The 16,453-nt window shown below is 42.5% G+C and overlaps 1 protein-coding gene across 3 annotated transcripts in view; it reads left to right on the top strand.

The window, feature by feature from the left end:
* The window catches only part of prkar2aa (protein kinase, cAMP-dependent, regulatory, type II, alpha A), a 331,945-nt gene that overhangs the window by 156,774 nt on the left and 158,718 nt on the right, over positions 1-16,453 (top strand). The gene's annotated exons all lie outside the window — the stretch shown is intronic.

The raw sequence follows: 16,453 nt of genomic DNA, 5'->3' as shown, positions 1-16,453 counted from the left end.
TGTCTCTCTCTTTTTAATATGTAAATTCTATTGTTCCAGATGTCTTTGAAACTGTATCTTCATCATAACAAAAACTTTCATGCTGCCAATATTGCCAGTAGTCTTTGGGAAAAAATAAACACAGTCCTTAGCCTTGCTTATCTGGCTAGTTGTAAACAGACTAAGATCCCTGTGAAATCCAATATCCTTTCATTTATCAAAAAATGCAAAATCCCTTCATACCTAACATGCTGAGCCAGCACCCATATTTACTCATTAGCATGTCAAGCACCTAGCTTCTTTTGATGATTTAATCTTGCTGCCTGCTTGACTCCAAATGTAATTAAATTACCCACAGACCTAACTATATTTATCCCCATAAACCTACTTTACAAAAACCACAATAGAATAATGGAAGCCTGTTAGTTTCATGACGGACACAATACAATGTTTAAAAAAAGAGAGAGGCTGTCAGCTTTTCATCTTGCACTCATCAGCACAGATTCACAAGAATACATTTCTAAAGGGAACAGTAATTTATACTGCATGAAAAGAGAGCGCTGATTGGTTGCCAAGTGGATTCTGGTAGAGGTGTTGCCATGGAGAATGCACCAGGAAAAATTAACTGCCAAGCTTTTTAAGTTTAAAGCAGGCAGGTCGCCTCTGGTCGAGGCATTTCCATGGTGAATGACTGTCTCCCAATGTTTTGTTTAGTTGAAGATTACGCAGTGTGGACAGATTCTTTTTTGTTTGCAAAGTTCAGGGCCCTGTCACTACGAGCCCAACTGATGGCCTTAAATTGGTTACCAGTGTAATTCTTAGTACAATCAGGATTGTTTAGCAAGTGTTGTCCAATCACGGAATCACATCTAACGTTGGAGACTTGTTCTAAGTTTTGCAAGCATGGGCTGCTTATGCATGGTCAGTGCTTTGCTTGTTGTGACCAGCCAAATGGATGTGCTGCTTGATACGATCCACCTGTCGTTGGGGCATACAACCTACACACTGGCACTGAAATTCATATACAGCATTACTCATTTGTGTGATAAGTAGAACGTCTTTCTGGCTTGATGGCAGCATCCTGTTAGTGGAGAATGCTACTCGTGCTACTGTGCATAACAAATACGAGTGAAGGTTTCAGTAGCACATGAGTTGAGGGGGGAATGAGTTGGGTCATGGTACAGAGGTTGAACTAGATGGTGCTCGTGATGGTGTGGATCTGTCATCGGAAACTTATCTTGGAATCTCATACGATTTCAAGGTTGTGAACAGCTTAGTTCAATGTCAAACAAGTGGCAAGATGGACTCTGTGGCTAGGGAACATGCTTGTAGTGGGGCCTGAAGAGGGTGGCTTTGGTTTTACCAGTATTTAATTGGAGAAAATTCCTGATCATCCATTACTGTATGTTGAAAAACAGTCTGATAATTTGGAGGTAGTTGGGGCAATGGAGAGGGCTGGTGGTGAGGTAGAGCCAAGTGTTGTGAACATACCTGTGAAAACTGATGCTGTACTTGTGGATGAAGAAGCGAAGGGCAGCATGTAAATCCAAAATAGGATGGGGCTGAGGGTAGCTCCTTGGGGACACCAGAGACAACTGTGGGAACGGGAAGAGAAGCCATTGCAGCTCATTCTGTGGCTACAATTCAATAGATAAGAATGCAACCACGTGAGAGCAGTGCCATGCAATTGGATGACAGGAGAGGGGTTGGAAGAGGATAGTGTGGTCAACTACTGCTCAATTATTCAGGAGTTGCAAAGAAAAGTTAAATATTCTGGAGTACTTTGTTTTTGTTTTGAATTTTCTGGTGCTGATTCTGGATCTACTATGTGGGCTAATATACAGTGAGTTTCTCTTGCAAGAGTTGTATGGAACAAGGCTTTAAAAAAGAGGAAAATGCATGTTTGGTCCTTGGGCAACATGGAGAAAGGATTAAAATGACCCTTCAAATCCAGGCTGTCAGTCTATCTTTTCCTTTCAAATTTCAGATTTTTTGACCCAGTACATTTCCTGTGTTTTTTTAAAAATTCTGTTGAATAAGTTGTCTATTTTCACAAAATATCACTCTTATGATTTGACAGCTCAAAATAAGCTTTGGCACTTCTCTGCTATCCTGTGCATTCATTTGAAAATGTTAAGTTGGAAATAATCTCATATCTTTTTTTATACTATTTTGTCATAATTCATTTGCCAGCGGATGTTGTACAAATGAACAAGAATGTCAGTTGCATATCGTTTGATAGGAATCTTTCTTGGAATGGATTTCACTTGCTGCACACCAACTCTTGATTTTGTTATGGTTGCGTTTGCAACTGTTTTGTACTGTTTTAATTTAGTGATGTTGGTGGGGGAAGCTGTCCTAAGGACTGTATGCTGTTATGATCTTGAGGGAGATCATTAAATCATTAACTGGTAAAAAGAAATTCTGACTCCCAGTTAGTAACTGAAACTGGCGCAGTTTAATATTTTAAACAAAAAATTTTACCTTACAAGAATTAAACAAAGTTAGGACTACTGACAGAGCACTATTTCGTAAAGTCTTATTGTTTAAATCTGAAAATCTTAGACTACTTCCCATTCTGTTTTTAATTCCACCCAAGAGCTCCCCATTACTTTCCAGGATCTCGAGGGTTCTTTCACTTCTCATGGGACCAAACCAAGGTGTTCTACAGCTCTCAATAATTCACTTGGACTGTCCTCAATTTCTCAGTCTGTCACTTAGTCTGCAAAGCTCTCTCTCTCTTTCTCTGTGCAAGGATTCCACTGCTGATCTCTTCCATGAGCTTTATTAGGCAGATCTGACAATTATAATTCAACATGAATTTAATGCAGTTATTGTTCTGAGCATGGGCCTCGTTTGCAATTTTTGCTTAATGACTCCACCTTAAGAATATCCCTGGTTCCTAATGGCTTCTGTGCTTCTTGTTCTGGCTGCCGGCAGACCCGACTGCCTTCTCGTAGCCTTCCAAGCTAACAATTTCTGGGAGAAAACATACCAATAAACCCCAAACAATCTATCCCCATCTGCAATCTAACCCCACAGAAACATGGCACATTTGGGATGTCTGAGATAGAGATTTAAACCTAGTAACTTCAATTCCCAAAAATCCCTTTGATCTGAAAAGTATATGGATATTTTAAGATCTTTCCTTGTTTATCCTTTGCTTTCAACTTTTCTTTGATCTGGCACCCACATGAATAATTTAAACCCCTTTGAAGACAGTGATAGACATCACGTTCCACCAAGACTCAGAAAAGGGCCCCCCTTTTTTTATAACTCTTTTCACACCTCTAACACTAACCCCTTTAAGTAAACTTGGACTGTCCTTTGAATGGTAATTATCTTAGGGGTGTTCACTAGTTTCACAAATCAAGTTTTTTTCCACTTATATTACATTAAAAGTTAAATTCCCAAAACTAAAATTTACATTCCTAGAATATATGAATCATAAAATTACATATTCATAACCATGCAAAGGGTAAGTCAAGAAGGATCACAAAATTTTGGCAGGTCCTTTTGTGCCAGATTTGTAGAGACAGTATCCGTGTTTCCTTCCCACATTCCTAAATTTGGAAACTGCTTTTATTGTATGCAGAGTAAACCTGACTTAAAGCCAACGCATGTAGTTAGTCTAAAGATTATTAACCTGCTGTGTGGTGTTGGCAGTATATCACTATGATTGCAAATGCCTTTGTATTTATATCAAACATTCATTGTGGGGTTATTTCAATTATCTCAGCATCTGTATTAAAATCTATGCTTCATAACTGTAATTTTATGCATTTAATATAGATGAACACTGTTAATACTTTGAATCATTTATTTGAATGTAATTCCCTTCTAAAGGCCTTCTCTATGCTTGCAGTTAGTGGAATAAATCCAACTCCATGCAGTTGCTTCAAAATGTTATTTTTTTGTGTGCAGAGATCTTTATTGTGATTTTGGGTTTACCATAATTGGAATATTTTATCTATTGTTTATGGGTCCTCTCTGCTACATTTCTTAACTTAAAAGCAAATGGGTTGAAGAAAATTAACACACTTAAGATGGCTTCTGTAGCTGCACATTTCAAAATCGCCTGAGATTACGGGCATACAAAATTAACGGGCAGAAAAAATTTAATTGGTACAACAAACTTTTCCCACATACCACAATGGCTGGATCTTTTGAGTTGGTTTACAGTATGTTAGAAATAAACCAGTCCTATGTTTTAAATATTCAGTGTATCACCAAAATATTAAGCCGCGACATAATTTATTTAGCAAACACAGCCCTTGTCCAACACCATAGGTGGCCATCAGCGTGCCTTTATGTATGTTATGGAGTTCGCTGTTCACGGAACAAGCTGGTTGTCTCAGTCTTTCATTTTGCCCTCTTGACTGTATTTCTAAGCATTTTAGATGTGTAGGGATCGAATACTTTTGTTATACTAGTTAGTCATGTCATAATAGATCTGGAAGCTAAACAGAACTTGTCGATAATATTCTTGCGCAATTCTGAGTAAGGCTATTAATCCCTTTCTGAGAAATGATTTCTATCATTTATTTCAAAGCTCTGCAAAGAAAGCCAAATGTAGGAATTCTGACTGGCTTGTTTAAAATTCTTCAGTGAACTGGTTCACAGCTGTTGTGTTAATTATACGGACTTCAACAATCCACTTTTCTGTCCACTGTTCCAATGACCCTATACATGAACAAAGTTGTTTGGTATGGCTAGTCTGTCTTGAAAGTGACTGATATTAATTGTCTTTGAAATGATGTTGTCACACAGTGGAAATCCTTTATGTAAGCCAGATGCTATAAATGGATCTGTTGCAATCCCAGATTACTTGACACATGAGGTCATGGTCTTCTTCAGAGGAGGCAAGACCTTGCTTAGAGAACTGGCTTTTGTATGGGGTGGTTTACAGCTATTCTTGAAGTGCATTGCATCACAACCTCTTTAATCAGATTCTTTGTTGCATTCAGTACCTGTTCAATGGTATCATTTCTTTTCTTTAGTAAATTTTGTGTTCATTGAAGTAAAAAATGTTTATGATGGGAAATCAAATACCCTTGTGCTTTAGCTATTTGTGAGAAATGGGGTGTGGTCACCTTTTAAGCACCACCAGGTAAGGTAGAGCTTAACTACATGGAGGGGATGGCAGTAGCTTAATGGTATTGTCACTGGACTGATAATCCAGAAACCCAGGCTAATTCTCTGGGGACCTGGGTTCGATGGTGGAATTTGAATTCAATAAAAATCTGGAATTAAAAGTCTAATGATGACCAAGAAACCATTGTTGATTGTCGTAAAAACCCCATCTGGTTCACTTCTCCACGTTGAACACAACTTGGAGGAGGCACTGTGGGTGGCAAGGGTGCAGAATGTACTCTGAGTGGGGGACTTCAGTGTCACAAAGAGTGACTTGGAAGTATCACCATGGACTGAGCTAGCCAAGTCCTAAAGGACATAGCTGCTAGACTGGGCCTGCGGCAGTTGGTGAGGGAACCAACAAGAGGGAAAAACATACTTGACCTCATCCTCACCAATCTACCTGCCCCAGATGCACCTGTCCATGACAGCATCGGTAGGAGCGACCACTGCACAGTCCTTGTGCTAAGTCGAATAGATTTCAAACAGATCTAGCAACTCAAGGCAGGGCATCCATGAGGTGGTGTGGGCCATCAGCAGCAGCAGAATTGTACTCAAACACAATCTATAACCTCATGGCCTGGCATGCTCTACCATTAGCAATAAGCCAGGGGATCAACCCTGGTTCAATGAAGACTGCAGGAGGGCATGGGAGGAGCAGCACAGCACCTAAAAATGAGGTGTTGACCTACTGAAGCACATGCTGTTTGACATGCAAGTTGTCCTAAGCAACAAGTGATATACAGGGCTAAGTGATTCCACAACCAACGAATTGGATGTAAGCTCTGCAGTCCTGCCACATCCAGTCGTGAATGGTGGTGGACAATTAAACAACTCACTGGAGGAGATGGCCCCACATATATTCCCACCCTCAATGATAGGGGAGCTCAACACATCATTGCAAAAGATAAGGCTGAAGCATTTTCAACAATCTTGAGCCAGAAGTGCTGACTGGATGATCCATCTTGGCTTCCTCCGGAAGACCCCAGCATCACAAACGCTAGTCTTCAACCAATTCGATTCACTCCACGTGATATCATGAAATTGCTGAAGGCACTGGATACTGCAAAGACTACAGGTCTTGACACTATTCCGGCAATAGTACTGAAGATTTGTGCTCCAGAACTTGCTCCGCCCCTAACCAAGCTGTTCCAGTACAGCTACAACACTGGCATCTACCCAGCAACATGGAAAATTGCCTAGGTATGTTCTGTACACAGAAAGCAGGACAAATCCAACCTGGCCAATTACTGCCCTGTCAGTGAACTGTTGATCATCAGTAAAGTGATGGAAGGGTTCATCAACAGTGCTATCAAGTGGCACTTGCTTAGCAATAACCTGCTCAGTTTGGGTTCCATCAGAGTCACTCAGCTCCTGGCCTCATTACAGGCTTAGTTCAAACAGGGATAGTGACTGCCCTTGACATGGAGGCAGCATTTGACCAAGTGTGGCATCAAGGAGCCCTGGCAAAACTGGAGTCAATAGGAATCGGGGGAGAGCTCTCCACTGGTTGGAGTGATACCTAGCACAAAGGAAAATGGTTGTGGTTGTTGGAGGTCAGTCATCTCAGCTCTAAGGCATCATTGCAAGAATTCCTCAGGGTAGTGTCTTGGCCCGACCATCTTCAGCTGCTTCATCAATGACCTTCCTTCCATCATAAATACATTCATAAAGTGGGGATGTTCACTGATGATTGCACAATGTTCAGCACCATTTATAACTCCTCAGATACTGAAGCAGCCCATGTCCAGATGCAGCAAGACCTGGACAATATCCAGGCTTGGGCTGACAAGTGGCAAGTAACATTTGTGCCACACAAGTGCCAGGCAATGACCATCTCCAACAAGAGAAAATCTAACCATTCAATGGCATTACCATTACTGAATCCCTCACTATCAACATTCTGGGGGTTACCATTGACCAGAAACTGAACTGGATTAGCCATATAAATACTATGGCTACAATAGCAAGTCAGAGGCTAGGAAGCCTGAGATGAATAACTCACCTCCTGACACCCCAAAACCTGTCTACAAGTCTGGAGCCTGATGGAATACTCCCCACTTGCCTGGATGAGTGCAGCTCCCACAACACTCAAGAAGCTTGACACCATCCAGGACAAAGCAGCCTGCTTGATTGGCACCACATCCACAAACATTCACTCCCTCCACCACTGATGCGCAGTGGCCGCAGTGTGTACCATCTACACACTGCTGCCACTGCAGAAACTCACCAAGGCTCCTTATGCAGCACCTTCCAAACCCATGACCTCTACCATCTAGAAGGATAAGGGCAGCAGATACATAGGAACACCACGACCTGATTAGTTCCCCTCCAAACCACTTACTTTCGTCACTTGAAAATATATCACCGTTCCTTCACTGTCGCTGGGTCAAAATCCTGGAACTCCCTCCCTAACAGCACTGTGGGTATACCCATACCACATGGACTGCAACAGTTCAAGAAGGCAGCTCACCACCACCTTTCCCTGTGCTCGGGACCTTACACTTGGATTGTTGCACTTTAAGTCTTTGTTATATTGGTGCAATATCAGCAGACTTCACAATAATTATTTTTAGACGTTGGATTGAAAATTGCAGGTCGTAAAGGCTGTGTCTGCTTGCCTGGATCAGCAAAGGGTCACAAATTTCAGGTCTGCATTAAACATTCCCTTGGGCTCAGCATCACTGGGGACGTAGGGGATCCAGCATCCCTCCATGTTTTGGGGGTGGGGGGCACCATTGCTCCACAATATCTAGTCATAAGCTGGTGTGACCAGGGGGCTGAAATAAGAAGACCACCCCCTTGTCTATGCTGAATTCAGTGATATTGTGCATGCTTTTGGAAGGGAGACTATGTAAACTCTGACAAGGTGAGGCCAACCATAAGTTCTCTTTAGCCCTGAAGAAGAGTTGCATGGACTCGAAACATTAACTGTTTCTCTCTCCACAGATGCTGCCAGACCTGCTGAGTTTTTCCAGAATTTTTTGTTTTTATTTCAAGCCAGTTCCTTCACTGTCGCTGGGTCAAAATCCTGGAACTCCCTCCCTAACAGCACTGTGGGTGTACCTACACCACATGGACTGCAGCGATTCAAGAAGACAGCTCAACACCACCACCTTCTCAAGGGCAATTAGGGATGGGTGACAGTTGCTGGCCTAGCCGGTGATGCCCACATCCTGTAAATGAATTTTTAAAAAAAGCAACTCTTGCTTGAGCCAAATCCCTGAAGAGTGTGCTGCTGCAACAATGTGAACTTGCTGATTTCTCACATCAACCATGCTCCTCCCTGTTAGTGCTGATTTAGGGCGTTTTGCATAATGGAATCATGCCCATCAGGAACTGGATTTAGGTTAGGCAATCTGAACTCATATTGCACCTTAGGAACCACCAGAGAGCAATAATGTTTTGTTTGAATGAGATTGGAGATCAGGGAATCTATGATCCGTAGTACAATAATGTCTTGTAACCAGGTTGCTGAAAGAAGTTAATTTCTATATCCATTTTGTACCATTTTTTATGTTTGTTGAAATACCGCTATACTTTTTGGTCTAAAAATGAATCTCTGGAGAAATACCTCCTCATCCATTTTGGGAGGTGCAAATTGACATGACCAAATGGAAATTCACCTTGTTTATTTCTTCTATAAAAAAAGAACATAGAGCTTTAAAGATATTTTACTTATCCCTGCAATTGGTTAAAAAACAACAGGTGGCTCCAAATAAACAACAGAAACTTGTATGTATTATAAAAATACCAAACTAATCTTCCCCTCACCCCACTCTGGTCAGCATCCCGTAGGGACCGTTCCCTGCGTGTCACCCTGGTCCACTCCTCCATCCACTCCCAACACCTCATCCCCTTGGTCTGCAATCGCAGAAAGTGCAACACTTGCCCCTTTACCCCCTCCTTCCTCACTGTCAAATGCTCCAAACAGTCCTTTCAGATGAAGCAGTGCTTCAATTGCACCTCCTGCAATTGGACCTACTGTATTTGCCGCCCTCAATGCAGTTTCCTCTACATTGGGGAGACTAAATGCAGACTGAGACCGCTTTCCGGAATGCTTTCGCTCAGTCCGCAAGCATGACCCAGACCTTCCTGTTGTTTGCCATTTCAACATACCATCCTGCTCTCATGTCCATCCTTGGCCTGCTGCAGTGTTCCAGTGAACCCCAACACAACCTGGAGGAACAGTACCTGATCTTCTGATTCGGCACTTTGCAGCCTTCTGGACTTGACTTTGAGTTCAACAAATTCAGACCATAAACTCTCTCCTCCATCTTTACCCCCTTTTTCCTTCCATTTTTTTAAATACAGTTTTCTTTTCTTTATATGTTTTTTTCTTTTTTTATTGAACCCCCAAACAGGGCCATCTGTCACTTGTTCTTATGTTTTACTTTCAGAGTGTGGACCCTTGTTTTGCTAATAACACATTCTGCTATCTTACCTTTATGCCACTATCAGCACCTTCTTTAATCTTTAACACTGCCATTGACACTCCCTTTGTCCTGTGTCCACGACATCTTTGTCAATCTCGCCTTTGGTCCTGCCTATCCCTGACCTTCTATTTTGCTCCACCTCCTCCACCCCTCTTTAACATAAAATCCATCACATTTCTACTTCTCTTTAGCTGTGAAGTAGTCATTCGGATTTGAAGCATTGACTTTGTCTGTCTCTCCTCGGATGCTGCCACATCTACTGAGTTTTTCAAGCATTTTCTATTTTTATAACAAGTACTAAACTTGTTTTCACATAATTCAGACACCTTGAGCTTAAGGAACTTTATTGGGAATGAACTCATTCTATTAAAACAACAGTTGCAATGCTTAAGAAATTATGAAAATATAGCAAGGGCAAATTCTCTGCCTGCTTTATGAAAGCAAGGTTCTGAGGTAGATGGTCATGAAGTTAAGATGTACATCAATTTTTATTGTAGCGAGATAACAATGGACACAGCCATGATCTTTCCCACATTATTTGCAAAAGCTTGTATCATCGAATTGGTCACGGTAACATGCAAAGAGAAATCCACAATTGGGACCTCCATCCCTTGTGGGATAAAGGAACTGACATAATAATCCAAAGAAAGAAAGTGCTTCAAAAGATTATTTGAGAAACCAATGAGAAATTGCAGCTTTGCATGAATTGCCTAAATTTGTGGTATACTGCATTGAGAAATAAACCTGCAGCTCAAAGCAAATTTTAATAATTCCATAACAAAAACAAAAATATCTGGAAAAACTCAGCAGGTCTGGTAGCATCTGTGGAAGGGAGTACAGTTAATATTTCGAGTCTGCATGACTCTTCAATGGAACTAAGGAAAAATAGAAAACGGGTGAAATATAAGCTGGTTTGGGAGGGGAGTTGGGACAAGAGAGCTGGATAGAGGAACAGTGATAGGTGGAGATAACCAAAAGATGTCACAGACAAAAGGACGAAGAGGTGTTGAAGGTGGTGATATTATCTAAAGGAATGTGCTAATTAAGGGTAGAAAGCAGGATAAGCAAGGTACAGATAGCCCTAGTGGGGGTGGGGCAGGGTGAAGGAATTGAAAAATGCTAAAAGCTAGTATAAAACATTGGATGGAAATACACTTAATAATGGAAATAGGTGGGAAAAGAAAAATCTATATAAATTATTGGAAAAAACAAAAAGGAGGGGGAAAAAACAAAGGAGAGAGTTCATGATCTAAAATTGTTGAACTCAATATTCAGTCCGAAAGACTGTAAAGTGCCAAGTCGGAAGATGAGATGCTGTTCCTCCAGTTTGCGTTATCTCTACCTTTTAGCCTTTTTCAATTCCTTCACCCTGCCCCACCCCCACTAGGGCTATCTGTACCTTGCTTGTCCTGCTTTCTAACCTTAATTAGCACATTCCTTTAGATAATATCATCACCTTCAACACCTCTTTGTCCTTTTGTCTGTGACATCTTTTGGTTATTTCCACCTATCACTGGCCCTCTATCTAGCTCTCTTGTCCCAACAAACCCCCCCCACACCAGCTTATATTTCACCCCTTTTCTATTTTTCCTTAGTTCTGTTGAAGAGTCATGTGGACTTGAAACGTTAACTGTACTCCCTTCCACAGATGCTGCCAGACCTGCTGAGTTTTTCCAGATATTTTTGTTTTTGTTTTCGATTTCCAGCATCCACAGTTTTTTGCTTTTATCTTAGTGTTTAATAATTCCTTGCTTAGCAGGGGCATTAGCTGTACATTAGGGTCTACGGTTCACAACTGAATTAAGCAGATCACTGTCACCCTGTTGGCTAAGGCTGACGATCAGATGTTACCATTGATCTCAGCAATCAATAAGATTGAGCTCAGGAATTTGCATGAGTGGCTGGATTTCCTCGTGCAGAAGTAGAGGGCATCGTGTACACTTTTTGCTATTATGACAAAAAAAAAGCCAGTTGCATTTGCCAAGGAAATTATTACTGCTGCACCAATTTTCTGCCATGGCCAATCACAGGAGCACAGGTTTGCGCAAGGTAGTGAGGGAGTTGCCATTATAGATTTATCCTGAGATTGTCACTGCCCCCCACCCCACAGTCCTCAAAACAAATTATTGATCCCATGAAGGATGTGATATAAATTCAATATCGAATTCAACAACTTTAGATCTTGAACTCCCTCCTCCATCCCCACCCCCTTCCGTTTCTTCCCCCTTCCTTTTGTTATTTCCAATAATTTATATAGATTTTTCTTTTCCCACCCATTTCCATTATTTTTAAATCTATACCTTTTATGCCCTGTTAGTCTTTCCACCCCACCCCCACTAGAGCTGTACCTTGGGTGTCCTGCCATCCATTCTTAATTAGCACATTCGTTTAGATAATATCACCACCTTCAACACCTCTTTGTTCTTTTGTCTGTGACATCTTTTGATTATCTGCACCTATCACTGCTTGCTTGTCCCTACAACACCCACCCCCCCCCCAACCCCACCTTAAACCAGCTTATATTTCACCCCTCTCCTAATATTACTCAGTTCTGCTGAAGGGTCATGAGGACTCGAAACGTCAACTCTTCTTCTCCGCCGATGCTGCCAGATCTGCTGAGTTTTTCCAGGTAATCATTAACTGTTAAGTGTTTTGGAGCACCCTAAGTTTGTGAAATGATTGAACAAAATGTAACTTCTTGCCTCACCATCTTAAACTCTTCTCCCACTGCTACACCTTGACTAGTATATATTGCCTCTGAAGTGCTTTGGTTAGTTTTGTTGCTGATGCTTCATTATCTCTGACTAACGAGCATAAGAAATATTGAGCATATTAGATGCCTGGCTGAACATAGGTTGCAATGAAACTGGTGGTGCTCTTCATGATTGTAACTGAGTTAATCTAAAAGCTATACAATAATGTTGAGAAATAATGTTGTTTGACAAGGTGTTTACTAAAACCCGCTTTCACAGCCATATTTCCTTTCTCAGTGACTGTGTCCGTCTCTGACTTACCCCACGTGGATTTCAACTGAAATTCCATCCCTCTTATTTCGAACCCACCCAGGATTTCAGGTATCTCCGGGACATAAAACGTTTCTCAGACTGCTGTTCCTGTCGCATTCTGAGATCCACACTCAGTGCCATGCGCTGCCATATGAACATACTCGACCTCTCCCTCCTGCAGCACACCGCACCCTTTTTCAAAGCTGCGCGTGCCCCCAGTTTCATTTTATTCTTCGTCTCATCTGACGCCTCAACAAGAAACTTTTTCTCTTTCTCTCAAGTGCTAAGGAACGCACGCTCCAACAACTTATCGACACCAACACTCATCTAGGACCCTCCACCCCTGCCTGTCCCTCCATCCCCACCCCATCTTCCAATCCCAGCCTCGGCCATGTATTCACTATACCCCCTGACCTTCCCCTTTCCGACGCTGAACGTTCAGTGCTCAGCAAAGGACTTAGTTTCGTACCCTTACGCCCTCATCTCAATGTATTTCGGGCTCAGCACGATGCTGAACTCTTCTTCCGCCGTCTTCGTCTCCGTGCTCACTTCTTTGGGCAGGAGTCTTCTCCCCGTTCAACGGATCCTTTTACCCACCTCCAATATTCTCCCTCCACCTGGACCCCTCCCTCTGAGTTCTTACCTTCTCTTGATCTTTTCATTGAGAACTGTCGGCATGACATTAGTTGTCTCAATTTCTCTGCTCCTATCACCCATTCTAACCTGTCTCTCTCTGAACTTACTGCACTCCGTTCTCTCAGGTCCAACCCCAACATTGTCATCAAACTCGATGACAAGGGTGATGCTGTTGTTGTCTGGCGCACTGACCTCTACCTCGTGGAGGCTGAGTGTCAACTCGCAGATACTTCCTCCTACCTCTCCCTGGACCATGACCCCACCACTGAACATCAAGCCATTGTTTCCAGGACTGTCACTGACATCATCTCCTCTGGAGATCTTCCTCCCACAGCTTCTAACCTGATAGTCGCCCAACCTCGGACGGCCCGCTTCTACCTCCTACCCAAAATGCACAATCAGAAAACTGTCCCGGCAGACCAATCGTGTCAGCCTGTTCCTGCCCCATGGAACTCATTTCTCGTTGTGTTGACTCCCTTCTCTCTCCCCTTGTCCAGTCCCTTCCCACCTACATCCGTGATTCCTCTGACACCTTATGTCACATCAGCAATTTCCAGTTCCCTGGCTCCAACCGCTTCCTCTTCACCATGGACGTCCAATCCCTCTACACCTCCATCCTCCACCAGGATGGTCTGAGGGCCCTTAGCTTCTTCCTCGAACAGAGGCCCGAACAATCCCCATCCACCACTACTCTCCTCCATCTGGCTGAACTTGTTCTCACACTGAACAATTTCTCCTTTAACTCCTCTCACTTCCTCCAAATAAAAGGTGTGGCTATGGGTCCCACATGGGCCCCAGCTATGCCTGTCTCTTTATGGGGTATGTGGAACATTCCTTGTTCCAGTCCTACTCCGGCCCCCTCCCACAACTCTTCCTCTGGTACATCGATGATTACTTCGGTGCTGCTTCATGCTCTCGTCGGGACCTGGAAAAATTTATTAATTTTGCTTCCAATCTCCACCCATCCATCATTTTCACATTGTCTATCTCTGACATTCCCTTCCCTTCCTTGACCTCTCTGTCTCAATTTCTGGTGATAGACTGTCCACCAATATTCATTACAAGCCTACCGACTCCCACAGCTACCTTGACTACAGCTCCTCACACCCCGCTTCCTGTAAGGACTTCATTCCATTCTCTCAGTTCCTTCACCTCCGTCGCATCTGTTCTGATGATGCTACCTTCAAAAACAGTTCCTCTGACATGTCCTCCTTCTTCCTTAACCGAGGTTTTCCACCCACGGTCGTTGACAGGGCCCTCAACCGTGTCCAGCCCATCTCCCGCGCATCCGCCCTCACGCCTCCTTCTCCCTCTCAGAACCATGATAGGGACCCCCTTGTCCTCACTTATCACTCCACCAGCCTCCGCATTCAAAGGATCATCCTCTGCCATTTCTGCCAACTCCAGCATGATGCCACCACCAAACACATCTTCCCTTTACCCTCCCCGGCAGCATTCCGTAGGGATTGTTCCCTCCGGGACACCCTGGTCCACTCCTCCATTGCCCCCTACTTCTCAACCCCCACCTATGGCACCTCCCCATACCCACGCAAAAGATGCAACACCTGCCCCTTCACTTCCTCTCTCCTCACTGTCCAAGGGCCCAAACACTCCTTTCAAGTGAAACAGATTTCACTTGCATTTCCCCTAACTTAGTCTACTGCATTCGTTACTCCCAATGCGGTCTCCTCTACATTGGAGAGACCAAATGTAAACTGAACGACCGCTTTGCAGAACACCTGCAGTCTGTCCGCAAGAATGACCCAAACCTCCCTGTCGCTTGCCATTTTAACACTCCATCCTGCTCTCTTGCATACAAGTCCGTCCTTGGCTTGCTGCATTGTTCCAGCCCAACGCAAACTGGAGGAACAGCACCTCATCTTCCGACCAGGCACTTTACAGCCTTCCGGACTGAATATTGAATTCAACAACATTAGATCTTGAACTCCCTCCTCCACCCCACCCCCTTTCCATTTCTTCCCCATTCCTTTTGTTATTTCCAATAATTTATATAGATTTTTCTTTTCCCACCTATTTCCATTTTTTTAAATCTATACCTTTTATGCCCTGTTAGTCTTTCCACCCCACCCCCACTGGAGCTGTACCTTGGGTGTCCTGCCATCCATTCTTAATTAGCACATTCGTTTAGATAATATCACTACCTTCAACACCTCATTGTTCTTTTGTCTGTGACATCTTTTGATTATCTGCACCTATCACTGCTTGCTTGTCCCTACAACCTCCCCAACCCCCCCCCAAACCTTAAACCAGCTTATATTTCACCCCTCTCCTAATTTTACTCAGTTCTGCTGAAGGGTCATGAGGACTCGAAACATCAACTCTTCTCCGCCGATGCTGCCAGACCTGCTGAGTTTTTCCAGGTAATTCTGTTTTTGTTTTTGAGAAATAATTCTGCTATCCTTATCTTTACTTAAATGCAGTTCTGATCACAGTCTTGTGTAAATAGATTGAGAGAGGCTATTTTCCATTTTGTTCAGGAAATATGGCAAATCAGTGACTTGGTTGCATTGATTGCTTTTGTTAACATGTCATTTGTGAGGTGATATTACTGCAGAGGACTTAAAAAAAATGAGATATCTGCAAAATCCCAAGGTTGTCAAATATTTCAGAATTGCCTCGGAAAATGCATTCTAAGTAGGAAAAACAAATTGCTGCAGATTTTTTCTTGCCCATGGTGGATTGAGCAAAACGATTTGTGTGAGTTCAAGGCTTCCGCAAAGTGTTATAGCAATGTGTGAAAGGCATGAAATTGAGCAGCTCTATTAATGCCTAACTGCGATTGTTTCCTACGTTCAATTTTAATTTGATGTTATATGCGTTTGGTAGTGATTTGTAAATGTGATAAATGTTTTAAAACATGCAGTGGATTTCAAAAGAATATGAAGTGTTTTAAATTGTGTGAACTGTCTGAAGTTGGGAAAAGATTCCTAGTCAAACAAATCTCATGTGAAATTCGGTGAACTGACTATAGTATTTGCCATCATCAACTGGAAAGCAACAAACATGAATTGAGAAATATTGCAAGTGCTCAGTTTAAAAAAAACACTCGCTTCATACCATAAATATTTTTTCTTTAAACAATTTATTTAATATTTTTTCATATAAAAGTTTCAATAGTTGCTTATTTCTACTGAGAGAATGGAATAAATGGACTCTATCATGTGTTTTGGACTTTTTTGCATTTGAAGCTTGCAGTGCACTTCATAAATTGCTGAACTCTGCATTGAACATTACAAGGAATGC

The sequence above is a fragment of the Carcharodon carcharias genome, chromosome 7, assembly GCF_017639515.1.
Source record: "Carcharodon carcharias isolate sCarCar2 chromosome 7, sCarCar2.pri, whole genome shotgun sequence".
NCBI lineage: Eukaryota > Metazoa > Chordata > Chondrichthyes > Lamniformes > Lamnidae > Carcharodon > Carcharodon carcharias.
The sequence above is the reverse complement of the archived record's forward strand: the minus strand, read 5'-3'. Positions and strand labels throughout refer to the sequence as shown.